The sequence below is a fragment of the Camelus bactrianus genome, chromosome 6, assembly GCF_048773025.1.
Source record: "Camelus bactrianus isolate YW-2024 breed Bactrian camel chromosome 6, ASM4877302v1, whole genome shotgun sequence".
NCBI lineage: Eukaryota > Metazoa > Chordata > Mammalia > Artiodactyla > Camelidae > Camelus > Camelus bactrianus.
This window is the reverse complement of record NC_133544.1, coordinates 4,083,005-4,096,066: the sequence shown is the minus strand read 5'-3', so window position 1 is coordinate 4,096,066 and position 13,062 is coordinate 4,083,005. Positions and strand designations below refer to the sequence as shown.

At 36.1% G+C, this 13,062-nt stretch overlaps 1 long non-coding RNA gene, 7 other non-coding genes and 1 pseudogene across 44 annotated transcripts in view; all 9 read left to right on the top strand.

The window, feature by feature from the left end:
• The window catches only part of LOC105079931 (uncharacterized), a 175,443-nt gene that overhangs the window by 74,611 nt on the left and 87,770 nt on the right, over nucleotides 1-13,062 (top strand). For 31 of the 37 annotated variants that reach the window (XR_012507365.1, XR_012507362.1, XR_012507361.1 and 28 more), the window contains 8 exons: nucleotides 812-1,828; nucleotides 2,679-2,764; nucleotides 5,764-5,849; nucleotides 6,659-6,745; nucleotides 7,289-8,321; nucleotides 10,874-10,956; nucleotides 11,822-11,907; nucleotides 12,452-12,529. This is a non-coding gene — a long non-coding RNA (uncharacterized LOC105079931). Of the gene's footprint in view, nucleotides 1-811; nucleotides 1,829-2,678; nucleotides 2,765-5,763; nucleotides 5,850-6,658; nucleotides 6,746-7,288; nucleotides 8,322-10,873; nucleotides 10,957-11,821; nucleotides 11,931-12,451; nucleotides 12,530-13,062 lie in introns of all 37 variants that reach the window. The other 6 variants (XR_012507366.1, XR_012507367.1, XR_012507373.1 and 3 more) reach the window with 6 other exon arrangements.
• Nucleotides 2,140-2,211, top strand: LOC123612486 (small nucleolar RNA SNORD113/SNORD114 family). Its single transcript, XR_006719755.1, has one exon. It is a non-coding gene; the product is annotated as a small nucleolar RNA SNORD113/SNORD114 family (small nucleolar RNA).
• LOC123612452 (small nucleolar RNA SNORD113/SNORD114 family) lies at nucleotides 5,199-5,271 on the top strand. The gene has a single exon (XR_006719722.1). It is a non-coding gene; the product is annotated as a small nucleolar RNA SNORD113/SNORD114 family (small nucleolar RNA).
• Nucleotides 6,177-6,248, top strand: LOC123612485 (small nucleolar RNA SNORD113/SNORD114 family). Its single transcript, XR_006719754.1, has one exon. It is a non-coding gene; the product is annotated as a small nucleolar RNA SNORD113/SNORD114 family (small nucleolar RNA).
• Nucleotides 7,070-7,144, top strand: LOC123612489 (small nucleolar RNA SNORD113/SNORD114 family). Its single transcript, XR_006719758.1, has one exon. It is a non-coding gene; the product is annotated as a small nucleolar RNA SNORD113/SNORD114 family (small nucleolar RNA).
• Nucleotides 7,685-7,759, top strand: LOC123612509 (small nucleolar RNA SNORD113/SNORD114 family). The gene has a single exon (XR_006719772.1). It is a non-coding gene; the product is annotated as a small nucleolar RNA SNORD113/SNORD114 family (small nucleolar RNA).
• LOC123612454 (small nucleolar RNA SNORD113/SNORD114 family) lies at nucleotides 8,666-8,736 on the top strand. Its single transcript, XR_006719724.1, has one exon. It is a non-coding gene; the product is annotated as a small nucleolar RNA SNORD113/SNORD114 family (small nucleolar RNA).
• LOC123612461 (small nucleolar RNA SNORD113/SNORD114 family) lies at nucleotides 11,274-11,344 on the top strand. Its single transcript, XR_006719730.1, has one exon. It is a non-coding gene; the product is annotated as a small nucleolar RNA SNORD113/SNORD114 family (small nucleolar RNA).
• LOC123612502 (small nucleolar RNA SNORD113/SNORD114 family) lies at nucleotides 12,224-12,304 on the top strand (annotated as a pseudogene).

Sequence of the window (13,062 nt, the reverse complement as noted above, 5' to 3'; positions counted from 1 at the left end):
GCTACTTATTCAGAATAGAGATGCCAGCAATTCTGGTAATGACTGGAGAGGAGTGTGGGATATTGCAGAGTCTTGCTTTCGGGTTTTGGATAGACATGTGTTTGTCTGATGATTGTCAAGGAAGTAATGACTAAATGGATCCAACTGTACCAAAGAAAGAAGTCAAAATGGGCCCCAGTGAACCCGTGGTGGTGGGCCGATGTACCACGGCCAGTGAACAGTGTGTCTGGAACCCTGAGTCCAGCCACATAGACACTCCCTTGCTTCCGTGTCTTGTGTGATCCCACGGAGAGATGTCAGGAGTGTATAGCGATCCTGTTCGTATTTCGGGTCAATAGGTCTTGATTTTACTAATCTCAGTGGATCCATGAGAGAAGCAGTAGTGAGGTCAGGTCAGTAGTAGGTAACGAAGGAAAGGTAAATCATTGTCTACCCGTCAGCATCCATGGCGAGGCGGGAAAGATGAACACAGATGGCCCCCGCTGATGCCCAGGATCAATGATTTGGGTCAAGGGCATCAGCTCTTTGGCCGAGCATGACCAGACGTGAATAATGATGGTTTCAGCTGTTCAGGCTCCTTCTGAAGTTAGAGGATTTTTTTTTTTTTTTTTTTTTGCTGTTGCTATGCTTGTTGTTCTTTCGTTTGCTCATTTAGAGAAAAAACAATCCCTCCATTATGAAAATGTTATAAATTTGTAAGTGCTGAGTAGGTGAAAGGGCGGGAGAAGAATGAATGACGATGAATTCTCCTTTCTCTTTCTTTTTTTCCCTCACTGACTGCTGTGTGCCCCTCCAAATGGGCATATTCCAGGTGATGGAGCCTCCCTCTTTGGAGACAGATCGAGGACTGAGTCTGTCATTTATAGCCACAAAATGTCCTGATATTACTATTCAAATTTCTGTTTTGTTTGCCAGGTTTTTTTGTTCACATTCATTGTATGTAGTGTGTTACTTCAAAGTTCCATGTAGAATCTCAGAAGGTCACGTGTAGCTCAATGATAAATAAAGAATTTTGAGAGAGTGATTGGATCATGCATAGATAAAGGACAGCATCATTATTTTAATAACGTTGAACGTCAATGTGACGTAGTAGAGATATCATTAATGTCCTGGGTTTTCTAGATATTGGGAGTGTCCATGATCACAGTGAATTAGTGATTGATTTAATTTACATAAGATTTTATATGAATGTTATATATGTGTATCTATAGAATCAAATAAGTTGTTGATCTGTCAGGAATAATGAATTATAAAGTTTTGTAGTTCTCAGAACCAAAATAATTCATATTCTGTTTTTTAAGTTTGTTTGATTTTATGGCCATATATTTGAAACCTAGTCATGCTCTTATTTATGTTTAATCAATTTAAATTTGTTATTATTAATATATCTGATAGAACCATTAAATATATATAGTAGTGTATTCAGATGTTAAAGTAAACTCTTGTCTATGAATGAAAATCTATGATGAGGCCTGAAATATTTATAAAACTTGTGAACACTGGAGGTCATCATGGAATAAATGGATCGAGAGTGTTAACTCTTTGTCCCAGAATTGCATAGATTTGCATAATTAAGATCAAGTGTACTTTTCTAGGTTATAATCACCCTGGAGGTCTTTTGGTACATAGCAAAAATTCTCTACATTATGAAAATGTCATAAATTCCTATGATTTGGTATATTAAACGTAGAAAGTAGAATCCATAGTGATAAATGTTTCTTCCTTTCCCTTCACCATTGAGCGTGTATTCTTCCTCTGCAAATGGAGGCGTTCATGCTGATTAAATATTGTGCCATCTCTGGGAGCCTTATGATTACTTCTCTGTAATGTGAGTAATTTCGTGTCTTGGCTAGGAGATATTTTGTGTGTTTGTGTGAATTTAGTGTGTTGTTCCATATAGGAACACAGAGGAAACTTTAGCTCAGTGATTAATATTGATTTCTATGAAACATTAATAGATTAATGCATCAGTGAGGTAGCAACATAATTAAAAAAGATACATAGAAATGCATAAACTACAGATTAGGGATGTGATGTCTCTTCTTAGTTTTGTGGACAGTATTTCTGTAAATTTTTATTAGTGAATTACTAAATTAGTAAGTAACATAGAAATGAATGAGGAAAAAAGAGGGACGGTGTTGGATTGATGATGACTACCCGTGGCGTATGAGTTGTATGCGATGAATACGTGTCTGGAACTCTGAGATCCAACAGAAATGGGATCTAGTTCACTGTCCTTTTTTATATGATTTCATAGATATGTCAGTAACATACAGGGAACTTTTTTGAAGGGTCTCTATGTTCTTGCATTTTCTTTTATTTTTATAATTATATCAATTAAATAAACAATAAAAAAAAGGAGATGGCAATGAAATACAGTCCATTCATAAACACTGTACTGTGTTGTAAGAAGTAGCTTTAATGTGCAGTGAAATAGTGACCTCTGTCATGGAATGTGTGGTTCTGGTTGACTAAGGCTGATGTAGCTATTGATACGTAGCAGACAATGTCCATGCTGTCTGCATGTGGCTAGATCCATATTCCTTGTTTACTTTAGAAAATAAAATATACATTGTTGCCATTCATGGCTTAGTAATTAACTGCCTAAGTGAGCAATGAAATCCAAGCACTGATGAGCATGTCTCAATATTTTATCTGCTCTGCTTCGTACTCCTTAGAATGATTGCATTCCGATGATGGAAGCGTTCCAATATGGTCATGAGCTCTGTGGGTTCATCTGTGATTTAGAAGCGTGGAGACAAGGGTGAGTAGTCATCACAATTCTTTTCTTCATTTTGTGGGTTTTAAAAAGGTTTTCACTGCAGTAGTAAAATTGTGAAATATAGTCATCATCAAACTTCAATTCAGTAAAAGTTAGGATAAGAAAAAGCATTACTTTAATTGATCTGTATATGAAATGTTCAAGTCTAGTAATGAAATACATCTACTCAGTGAGAAGCAATCCTATAAGAGAAATTTTAGAGATGGTCGAGATCTTTTCTAGGTAGTGTTATTCCCCATGTACTGATTTTATTATCATTAAAGAATTTATGAATCGATTAAAATGTAGACATGAATGAAGGTAATGAGGGCCAAATATGGGTTAATAATTTTAATTTGTGCTATGAGACAGATGGTGAATATATGCGTCTGGAGTTCTGAGGTCAAATATAAAGGAAATCTAGTATTTGCCTTCAGTTTCAAGTGCTCCTATTGAGAGACATCGTGCGCATACAAGGATCTTGCTCTTAGCCTTTGTGTATAGGAATGCCTCAATCATTATTATCAAAAATCAATGTCAGAACAATTAAAGAAATATATAAATGAATAAATATGAATAAGAGAAACACTATTCATTGTTGAAATATATCGCAAAGACATATGATGACGTAAATAGGAATGGAAAATAAAACGATCACTTTATATGTCTGTGAGGAACAGGTGATACATATGGCAAGAATAATAGTAGCTCCTACCTCTGATGGATTTAGTCAGCTACAAGTTTGATGTTTGCTTTGCTAGAAGAAAGAGAAAAAGTATTACCATAATTTAGTAAAGGCCTTAATAACTATGCAAACAAGTGGTTTCACATACATCTCAATGGAGAGGGCATGTCAGTGCATCATCTCTCTGCCTGGTCGTCTTCAGAATGTGATGCTTGAGCTGCTTTAGACTTGTGCCATGTCAGGCCTGTTACGTCACCTCTGTGTCTGGGAAGGGACCTGGCACGTAATGGTAAAATGATTGTCTTGGAATGGGTCATTTGTTTAGGAATATTTACTACATTGTTAAAGAGCATTAAATAATCAAGAAGTTAACAATGGCCCAGTGTGAAAGATGAAATGAACCATAATGCTGATTAATCGGTAATGTGCAGAATTGAGGACTATATAAAATAGGTTTGTGTGTGTTTGGATATATCTGTATATTGCCTAAAGATCACTACAATTTAGTCTAATTAACCTCTCTAATCAATTTAGCTTCATTTTTTTTCTTGTGATAAGAACTTTTAAGATTCACACTTACCAGCTTTTAGATAGGCAATATAGTAGTAACTGTATTATCATGTTGTGCTTAACATCCCCACAACTTCTTTATTTTATAACAGGAAATGAATGACTTTTGATCCCTTTTGCCCATTTTGTCCATGCCCCCCTCCCACCTCTGGCCACCATCAGTCTGTTCTCCGGATCTAAGAGCTCTGTTTTTCTTCTCTCCTCTTCTCTCTCCTTCTCTTTTCTCCTTCCTTCTTTCCTTTCTCTCTCTCCTTCTCTTTTCTCCTTCCTTCTTTCCTTTCTCTCTCTTCTTTTCTTCTCTCCTCTTTCTTTCCTTTTTCCTTTCTTTCCTTTTTCCTTTCTTTCCTTTTTCGTTTCTTTCTTTCTTTCTTTCTTTCTTTCTTTCTTTCTTTCTTTCTTTCTTTCTTTCTTTCTTTCTTTCTTTCTTTCTTTCTTTCTTTCTTTCTTTCTTTCTTTCTTTCTTTCTTTCTTTCTTTCTTTCTTTCTTTCTTTCTTTCTTTCTTTCTTTCTTTCTTTTAGATTCCACATAAGTGAAATCATACAGTATGTACCTTTCTTGTCTGACTAGTTCACTTAGCAAAATGCCCTCAAGGCCCATCCATGTTGTCACAAATGGCTATATTTCCTTTTTAATGGCTGAGTAATATTCCATTGTAGAAATATACTGCCTTTTCTTTATTCATCCATCAGTGGATACTTCAGTTGTTAATATATATTGGCTATTGTAAATAATGTTGCAGTGGACACTGGGTGCATATATCACTCTGCATCAGTGTCTTCATTGTTTTTTTAAATACCGGGAAGTGGAATTGTTGGATCATATACCATTTCATTTCTAATTTTTTGAGGACTCTCCACATTGTTTTCTATCATGGTGTCACCAATTTACATTTCCTACAACATTGTACATAGACTCCCTTTTCTCCACATCCTCCCCTACACTTGGTATTTCTTGTCATTCGATACTAGCTATTCTAAGAGAAATGAAGTGATGTCTCTTGTGGTTTTGATGTACATTTCCCTGATGGTGAGTGATGTTGAGCACCTTTACATGTACCTGTACACCATCCATAAGTCTTCTGTTCTTGGGTTTTTGTGAACCATGTATTATTTTTATTATTATGAATAAACCAATAATTTGATACATATGTGGAAACTAAGGAAGAAGGAGAGAGTCTAATATAGACTAATGGTAATGACTGGTGACTGAGGAGTCGTGGATGATGACAACAGGTGTCTAAACTCTGAAGTCCAACATGGACATAACTAGTCTGTTCCCTCGGTTAGAATTGTTTCTATAGAGAAATGTGAGGAATAGAAAAATATCATACTCTTGTATTGATTTTATACAAGATTTATTATTTATGGTATAATGATAGAACCTTTAAGTAAATATAAATAGTGTAGTAAAAAGAGAAGGATGAAGCATTGTCCATCTATGAACATATGTAGTGAGGCTAAAGATATTATTTATAAATATTAAAAATATTGATGACCATTAAGAAATAACTAGATCAAGAAATCATCCCCTTGATCAGCATATATGAACATGGATAAATGGGAGTTAATTTGAGTCTCCAGGGTCAGTCTCAATATTGAGTTTTTTTTGTTTGTTAAGATAAAAATTATATGTTAAGAAAAAGCATAAATACCTAAATTCAGAATCACTGAAGTGTTGTAAGCGGGCTCAATGGGGATTTGACCTCATTTAAAAAAAAAATAATCTGTTTCTCTCTATACTCTCCAGCATGAAAACACTTGAGATGATTTAAGCATCTCCCACAGTCACAAACTGTATGGTTACCACTTCTTAATCAACGTTGAGGGATTAATGTGAGTAATAGTTGAAGTTCATTTCTTGGTTTAAGGATGTTTTTCAAGATTGTCTTCTATATTATTAAAAAGTGTGGAATGTAAGTGACGGCAGCAGGTGTATCTCATTCCTGAATGTGGATATATGAAAACTGTATTGATTAACACGTGTGCGGAAAACTTAGTTTCATTAATAAAAGAAATATATTGATGTGAGAATAATTCTCTGTGGATTCTGGACATAAAGGCTCTTATTTTTTGTTTAATTTTACTGCTTAAACATTATTATTGAATTATACATTTAATCAATAGACAAATAAAATGTATGTTGAAAAAGAGGGACAATATTGGATCGATGATGACTACTGGTCGCGTATGAGTCAAATACGGTGACTACATGTGTGAAACTCTGAGGTCCAATATAAAACTAATCTAGTTCCTTTCCAGTATTTGAAGGCATCCTACAGAGAAAAGTCACAAATATACTAAGGTCTTGCATTTGGACTTCATGTTCATGCATTTTCATTTATTATTTTAACTGGATAAATGAGAGAATTAAGTAAAGGTGGATGAGTGAAGCGTTATCCAATTACATAAAATATATGACTTACATGACTGTTACCTGGGTGGCTAAGGTAATAAAAGTCTTAAGTGATGTTCAGATGGACATCAGTGGCAAGATCACACTTGTTTATTTTCTTAAGAGAGGAAAATAATTACACCAGATACATGATCTTCTAAGGACTGATTAAATGAAAAGTTAAATGTAAGGATCAGTGGAGAGAGTGTCTCAACCATTTCTATCATGTGCTCTGCCCTGTACTCCTCAGAATGGACCCACTGGACCTAATTTCAGGACATTTCCATGATCGTGAGCCTAAGGATTGCGTCTCTGTTTTAGGAACCGGCAGAACTGTGTGAGCAATAACTTCTTGTCTCTGTTTGGGTGGTTTGTTTCAGAGTGTTCACTGTATTAATAAAAAATAAGACAAATACTCAGAGAAGTCCAGCTGTTTACTTGTGATCAATACGGGGTTAATAAGAAGGATGACAGTGATTAAAGCATTTATGAAAAGTGGAATAATTAATGACAGAGATAACTGGTGTGATGATTCTACATATTAGGGATAACAGTGCTTTCTTGGGGTTTTGTGAATCATAGAGTTTTAAAATTATAATTAGTGAATTAATAAATTAATGGATAAATAATATGGGATGTATGAAGAGAAGGTAGTCTTTTCTGGATCGATGATGATATATGCCAGCGTATGAGTCATCGATGACGAATAATTTGTGTCTGGAACTCTGAGGTCCAACCAAAAGACATGTCTTCTTTCTCTTCATGCATTTTCATTCTTTACTATAATTGAACCAGTCAAAGCATGAATAAGCAAATATATGCATCAATGAAGAGAAAAGTCTCAATCTCTTTATCCTCTTGTGTGTTTGGTAATTTTTAGAATCGAAGCTGAAGGTGATTTGATCGTCCACTGTGATCAAGGTTGTTGTAGGGCAGACAGCAAGGTGAGTAATGGCCAAAGCTCTTGTCTTGGTTTTGTCATTTATTTATGGGTTCTCATAGTATTATTAAAAGTAATACATATAATCCAAAGGTTAGCTATGGCCCAAAGATAAATATGATATGAAACCTCATGTTGATTAATTGATAAAGTATAGCATTGATACTTACTAATGAGAAAGCTATAACCTCTTTCAGGAATGAGTTCAGAGAAGTTAGGGATACTCAAGTGTCTTCCTTTTTGGTTTTCGTTAACCATGTATTTACTTTATTATTATCAGTGAGGTAATGATTTAATTGATACAAATAAATCAGTGTAGTAAAATTCATCCTCAAGTGAACCAATGATTAGGTCTGGTGGTGGATGAGTCATGGACGATGAATAATAAGTTTCTAGAACCTTGAGGTCCAACACAATACACAGTCTATTTCTCCATTTATTCAGTCCTATGGACAGATAGTAAGAATGTATGAAGTTCAAGTTTTTAGACTGAGATTTAAAATTATTAATAAATGAATGATAGGACCATTAAAGATAAATAAATAATAAATATAAAAAGGTAAATTGTCATGACATTATGAACATATATGGTGAAGCAAGAAACATTAATAAGAACTGCCAACACTTATGCCCTTTATGAAATAAATGGATGAAGGGTATCAGCTCTTTGGCCAAAAATCATAAAGATATGAATAAGTAGGAGTTATTTTTTCTGAGTCAATCTCAAGTTAGAGGTTTTTCTTTCTGTTAACAGAAAACAATAACTATATTATGAAAAAATTACAAATTCCTAAATGACCTGGGTCAATGAAATATAGAAAATAGGAATCAATGGCAATAAATTTTCCTTTCTTTTTTTTCCCCATTTACTGTTTTATACCTTTCAAAATGGACTCATTCGAGTTGATTAAGCCTCGTTTCATGAAGGTGAACCCTATGACTGCATCTGTCTTTTAGAGGCACTGAGAACAATGTGGGTAATAGTTAAATTTCTTGTCTATTTTTGGGGTGTGTGTATGTGTGTGTATGTGTGTGTGTGTGCTCAGTGTACAATTTGAACAAGCCACAGAGAGCCACAGAAAGAGAACTGTAGCTCAGTGATAAATATAGAAATTTATGACACATTAATTGATTAGTGTGTACTTGGAAAAAAAAATTTAAAAAAGATAAATTGAGCGAGAATGATTCCTATATGGAAGAGAGATAACATGAATCTTCTTTGTTTTTGTGAATAGTAGGGCTTTTAAATTATTATTAGTGATGTACTGAATTAGTAAACAAAGAAATAGAAAGAAACAAAGAAAAGAGACTCAGCCCTGGACCAATGATGATGATCGTGACGGGAGGAGTCCTGGACGATGAAAACATGTCTGAAATCTGAGGTCCAGCACAGAACATAAGTGGCCTATTCCCTCTGTTGCAACTGATTCTAGAGAGTGACCCAGGAATACAAAAATTATATTTGGTATAGATTTCATAGACTTAGATTTGTTACTATTAATGGATCTATCATTGAAGATTCAAGCAAATATTTTTAAATACATATGGCAAAATAGGGTGAAGCCTGTCCATTATGAACATATTTGGTGAAGCAGAAGCTATAGTTTTTTTTTTAACATTTTTATTGATTTATAATCATTTTACAATATTGTGTCAAGTTCCAGTGTACAGCACAATTTTTCAGTTATACATGAACATATATATATATTCATTGTCACATTTTTTTCTCTGTGAGCTACCATAAGATCTTGTGTATATTTCCCTGTGCTATACAGTATAATCTTGTTTATCTGTCCTACAATTTTGAAATCCCATCTATCCCTTCCCACCCTCCACCCCCTTGGCAACCACAAGTTTGTATTCTATGTCTATGAGTCTATTTCTGTTTTGTATTTATGCTTTTTTTTTTCTAGATTCCACATATGAGCAGTCTTAATATGGTATTTTTCTTTCTCTTTCTGGCTTACTTCACGTAGAATGACATTCTCTAGGAACATCCATGTTGCTGTAAATGGCATTATGTTGTCGATTTATGGCTGAGTGGTATTCCATTGTATAAATATACCACATCTTCTTTATCCAGTCATCTGTTGATGGACATTTAGGCTGTTTCCATGTCTTGGCTATTGTAAATAGTGCTGCTGTGAACATTGGGGTGCAGGTGTCATTTTGAAGTAGGGTTCCTTCTGGATATATGCCCAGGAGCGGGATTCCTGGGTCATATGGTAAGTCTATTCCTAGTCTTTTGAGGAATCTCCACACTGTTTTCCACAGTGGCTGCACCAAACTGCATTCCCACCAGCAGTGTAGGAGGGTTCCCCTTTCTCCACAGCCTCTCCAGCACTTGTCATTTGTGGACTTTTGAATGATGGCCATTCTGACTGGTGTGAGGTGTGATACCTAATTGTAGTTTTGATTTACATTTCTCTGATAGTTAGTGATATTGAGCATTTTTTCATGTGCCTATTGATCATCTGTATGTCTTCCTTGGAGAATTGCTTGTTTAGGTCTTTTGCCCATTTTTGGATTGGGTTGTTTGGTTGTTTCTTACTAAGTTGTATGAGCTGCTTATATATTCTGGAGATCAAGCCTTTGTCGGTTTCATTTGCAAAAATTTTCTCCCAGACATAGGTTGTCTTTTTGTTTTTCTTATGATTTCCTTTGCTGTGCAGAAGCTTGTACGTTTCATTAGGTCCCATTTGTTTATTCTTGCTTTTATTTCTATGGCTGAGTAGACTGTTCTAGGAGAACATTTTTGAAATGTATGTCAGATAATGTTTTGCCTATATTTTCTTCTAGGAGGTTTATTGTATCTTGTCTTATGTTTAAGTCTATGATCCATTTTGAGTATTTTTGTGTGTGGTATAAGGGAGTGTTCTAGCTTCATTGCTTTACATGCTGCTGTCCAGTTTTCCCAACACCATTTGCTGAAGAGACTGTCTTTATTCCGTTGTATATTCTTGCCTCCTTTGTCAAAGATGGGTTGACCAAAAGTTTGTGGCTTCATTTCTGGGCTCTCTATTCTGTTCCATTGGTCTATATGTCAGTTTTTGCGCCAACACCATGCTGTCTTGATGACTGTAGCTCTGTAGTATTGTCTGAAGTCTGGGAGAGTTATTCCTCCAGCCTCTTTCTTTCTCTTCAGTAATGCTTTGGCAATTCTAGGTCTTTTGTGGTTCCATATAAATTTTATGATTTGTTCTCGTTGTGTGAAACATGTCCTGGGTAATTTGATAGGGATTGCATTAAATCAGAAGCTATAGTTAATAGAAATTGAAAACACTGTTGTCAAATAAATGGATGAAAGTCACCACTTTCCCATGCTCTATAGACATGCTTATGTAAGAGTCAGTTTCATTGTTCTGTTACAGGCTGAAGACTGAATTTTTTATTTTCACAAGATAAAAATCATAGAGAGGAAGAAAAAAATACCTGAATACTGAGTAAATGCAACGTGGGAAACAAGGATCAATGGTGATGAGGTCTCAGTCTTTTTTATCATCTGCTGTGTTCTGTCCTGCTCAGGATGAGTGCCCTAGAGACGACTCAGTGTTTCCGTGGACACGTGCTCTGTGCTTGCCTGTGTTGATAGAAGAATGGGGATTAATGTGAGTAACAGTTGAAATTCTTTTCTCAGTTGCTTTTTTCTTTGAAGGGATTTCACTATATTTTTACGAAGTGTGTGGAAGGTAAGTAGAGAAGGCAGGTGTAGCTCAGTGTTCAGTATGGATAGACCATTATGTTGATTGATGCACATATGGAAAACTGAGAGTATTAATGAGAGAGAGATATTCAAGTAAGAAAAATTCTGTGTACATCAATACTCTTCTTGGGTTTCTTTTTTTGTGCTGTACTGCTGACATTGTTAGTGAGTTTTGATTTAATCGAAAAAGTAGAAATGTGGGTAGGGAAAGGGGAACGATGTTGGAGCAATGATGACTGCTGTGACATATGGGACCTACAGGATTAATCCCTGTCCGGAACGCTGAGGTCCAGTGCAAATAGAGTGGCTCCCTTTGTCCTGATTGACGTGATCCTCTAGGCAGATTAGGGATGAGGGGCTTATTTTTGGTCTTTGTTTCATGTATTATCAATCTATGATTATAACTGGAAGATGTGAGATCTATAAATAAATAGTTAAAAGTAAAAATGAATAGAGTAAAATATTGTCCAATTACAGAAATACATGAGGCTAGAAATAATATTAATATATCACAGAAACCCTGAAGTTCAATTAGAAGTGAAAGGTAATGAATGTTATTACATAGGGGAAGGATGACGTAGACAGGATAAGGTATAGACCATGTTCATATTCTGGATCATTGACAAGCTCAGATTTGTTCCTTTTTTTAACAGACTAAATATATACACTAAATTAATGATGGCCTAAATAACTATGTGAACGTCAAAGCAAGGCCAATGCGGAGACTGTCACAACCATTTTTCTCATCTACTGTTCTTTATATCCCTCAGAATGGATGCACTGGACCTGAATGAAGGGTTCTTCCTTGATCACCAGCCTAGGGTTACATCTGTGGTTGAGGAGCCAGTAGACCAGTGTGAGCGCAGACTTCTAATCTTGGTTTGTGTGGTTTGTTTAAGGGCATTTACTGCGTGAACAAAATATTGGAAATATAAAGAAGGCCATTTTAATGCTATTGATAATTAAGTGACGAATATGAAGCATTATATTAATACGTACGTGAAAAAGTGATAATGAAGGATATAATGATGTGAGAATGGTTGTAGAGACACACTGAGGATATCAAGGTCTTCTTGGGTTGTGCGAATCATATAGTTTTAAAATTACAATTAGTGAATCGGTGAATTAATCAGTTCAGCGTATGGGACAAGCTAGGAGACCGTAGTCTTTCCTGGATCGATGATGATCCCTACCGGCGTATGAGTCATCGATGACGAATAATACGTGTCTGTGTCTGGAACGCTGAGGTCCAGTCCAAAAGACACGTCTCCTTTCTCTTCATGCCTTTTCGTTCTTTCCTGCCATGGAACGAATGAAAGACTCCATCACCAAACACTATGCATCCATGGAGAGAGAAAGTCTCAATCTTTCTGTCCCCTTGTCTGTTTGGTACTTTGCAGAATCACAGCTGAAGGTGATGTCGTCCTCCACTGTGATCAAGGTTCTAAGGGTCCTGGGGTCAGAGGTCGGAGACCAAGGTGAGGAGGGGTGCAAGGGCCTGTCTTGGTTGGGGTGGTTTGTTCGAGGGTTTCCATAGTGTTTTTCCCAATGAGGAGTACAATCCAAGGGTGCTTCTGTCCCACTGATGAGTGTGCTGGGAAACCTTATGTTGAGAAGGAGGTGCCAGAGAACATGGCTACTCATTCAGAATAGAGATGCCAGCAATTCTGGTAATGATTGGAGAGGAGTGTGGGATATTGCAGAGTCTTGCTTTCGGGTTTTGGATAGACATGTGTTTGTCTGATGATTGTCAAGGAAGTAATGACTAAATGGATCCAACTGTACCAAGGAAAGAAGTCAAAATGGGCCCCAGTGAACCCGTGGTGGTGGGCCGATGTGCCACGGCCAGTGAACAGTGTGTCTGGAACCCTGAGTCCAGCCACATAGACACTCCCTTGCTTCCGTGTCTTGTGTGATCCCACGGAGAGATGTCAGGAGTGTATAGTGATCCCGTTCGCATTTCGGATCAACAGGTCTTGATTTTACTAATCTCAGTGGATCCATGAGAGAA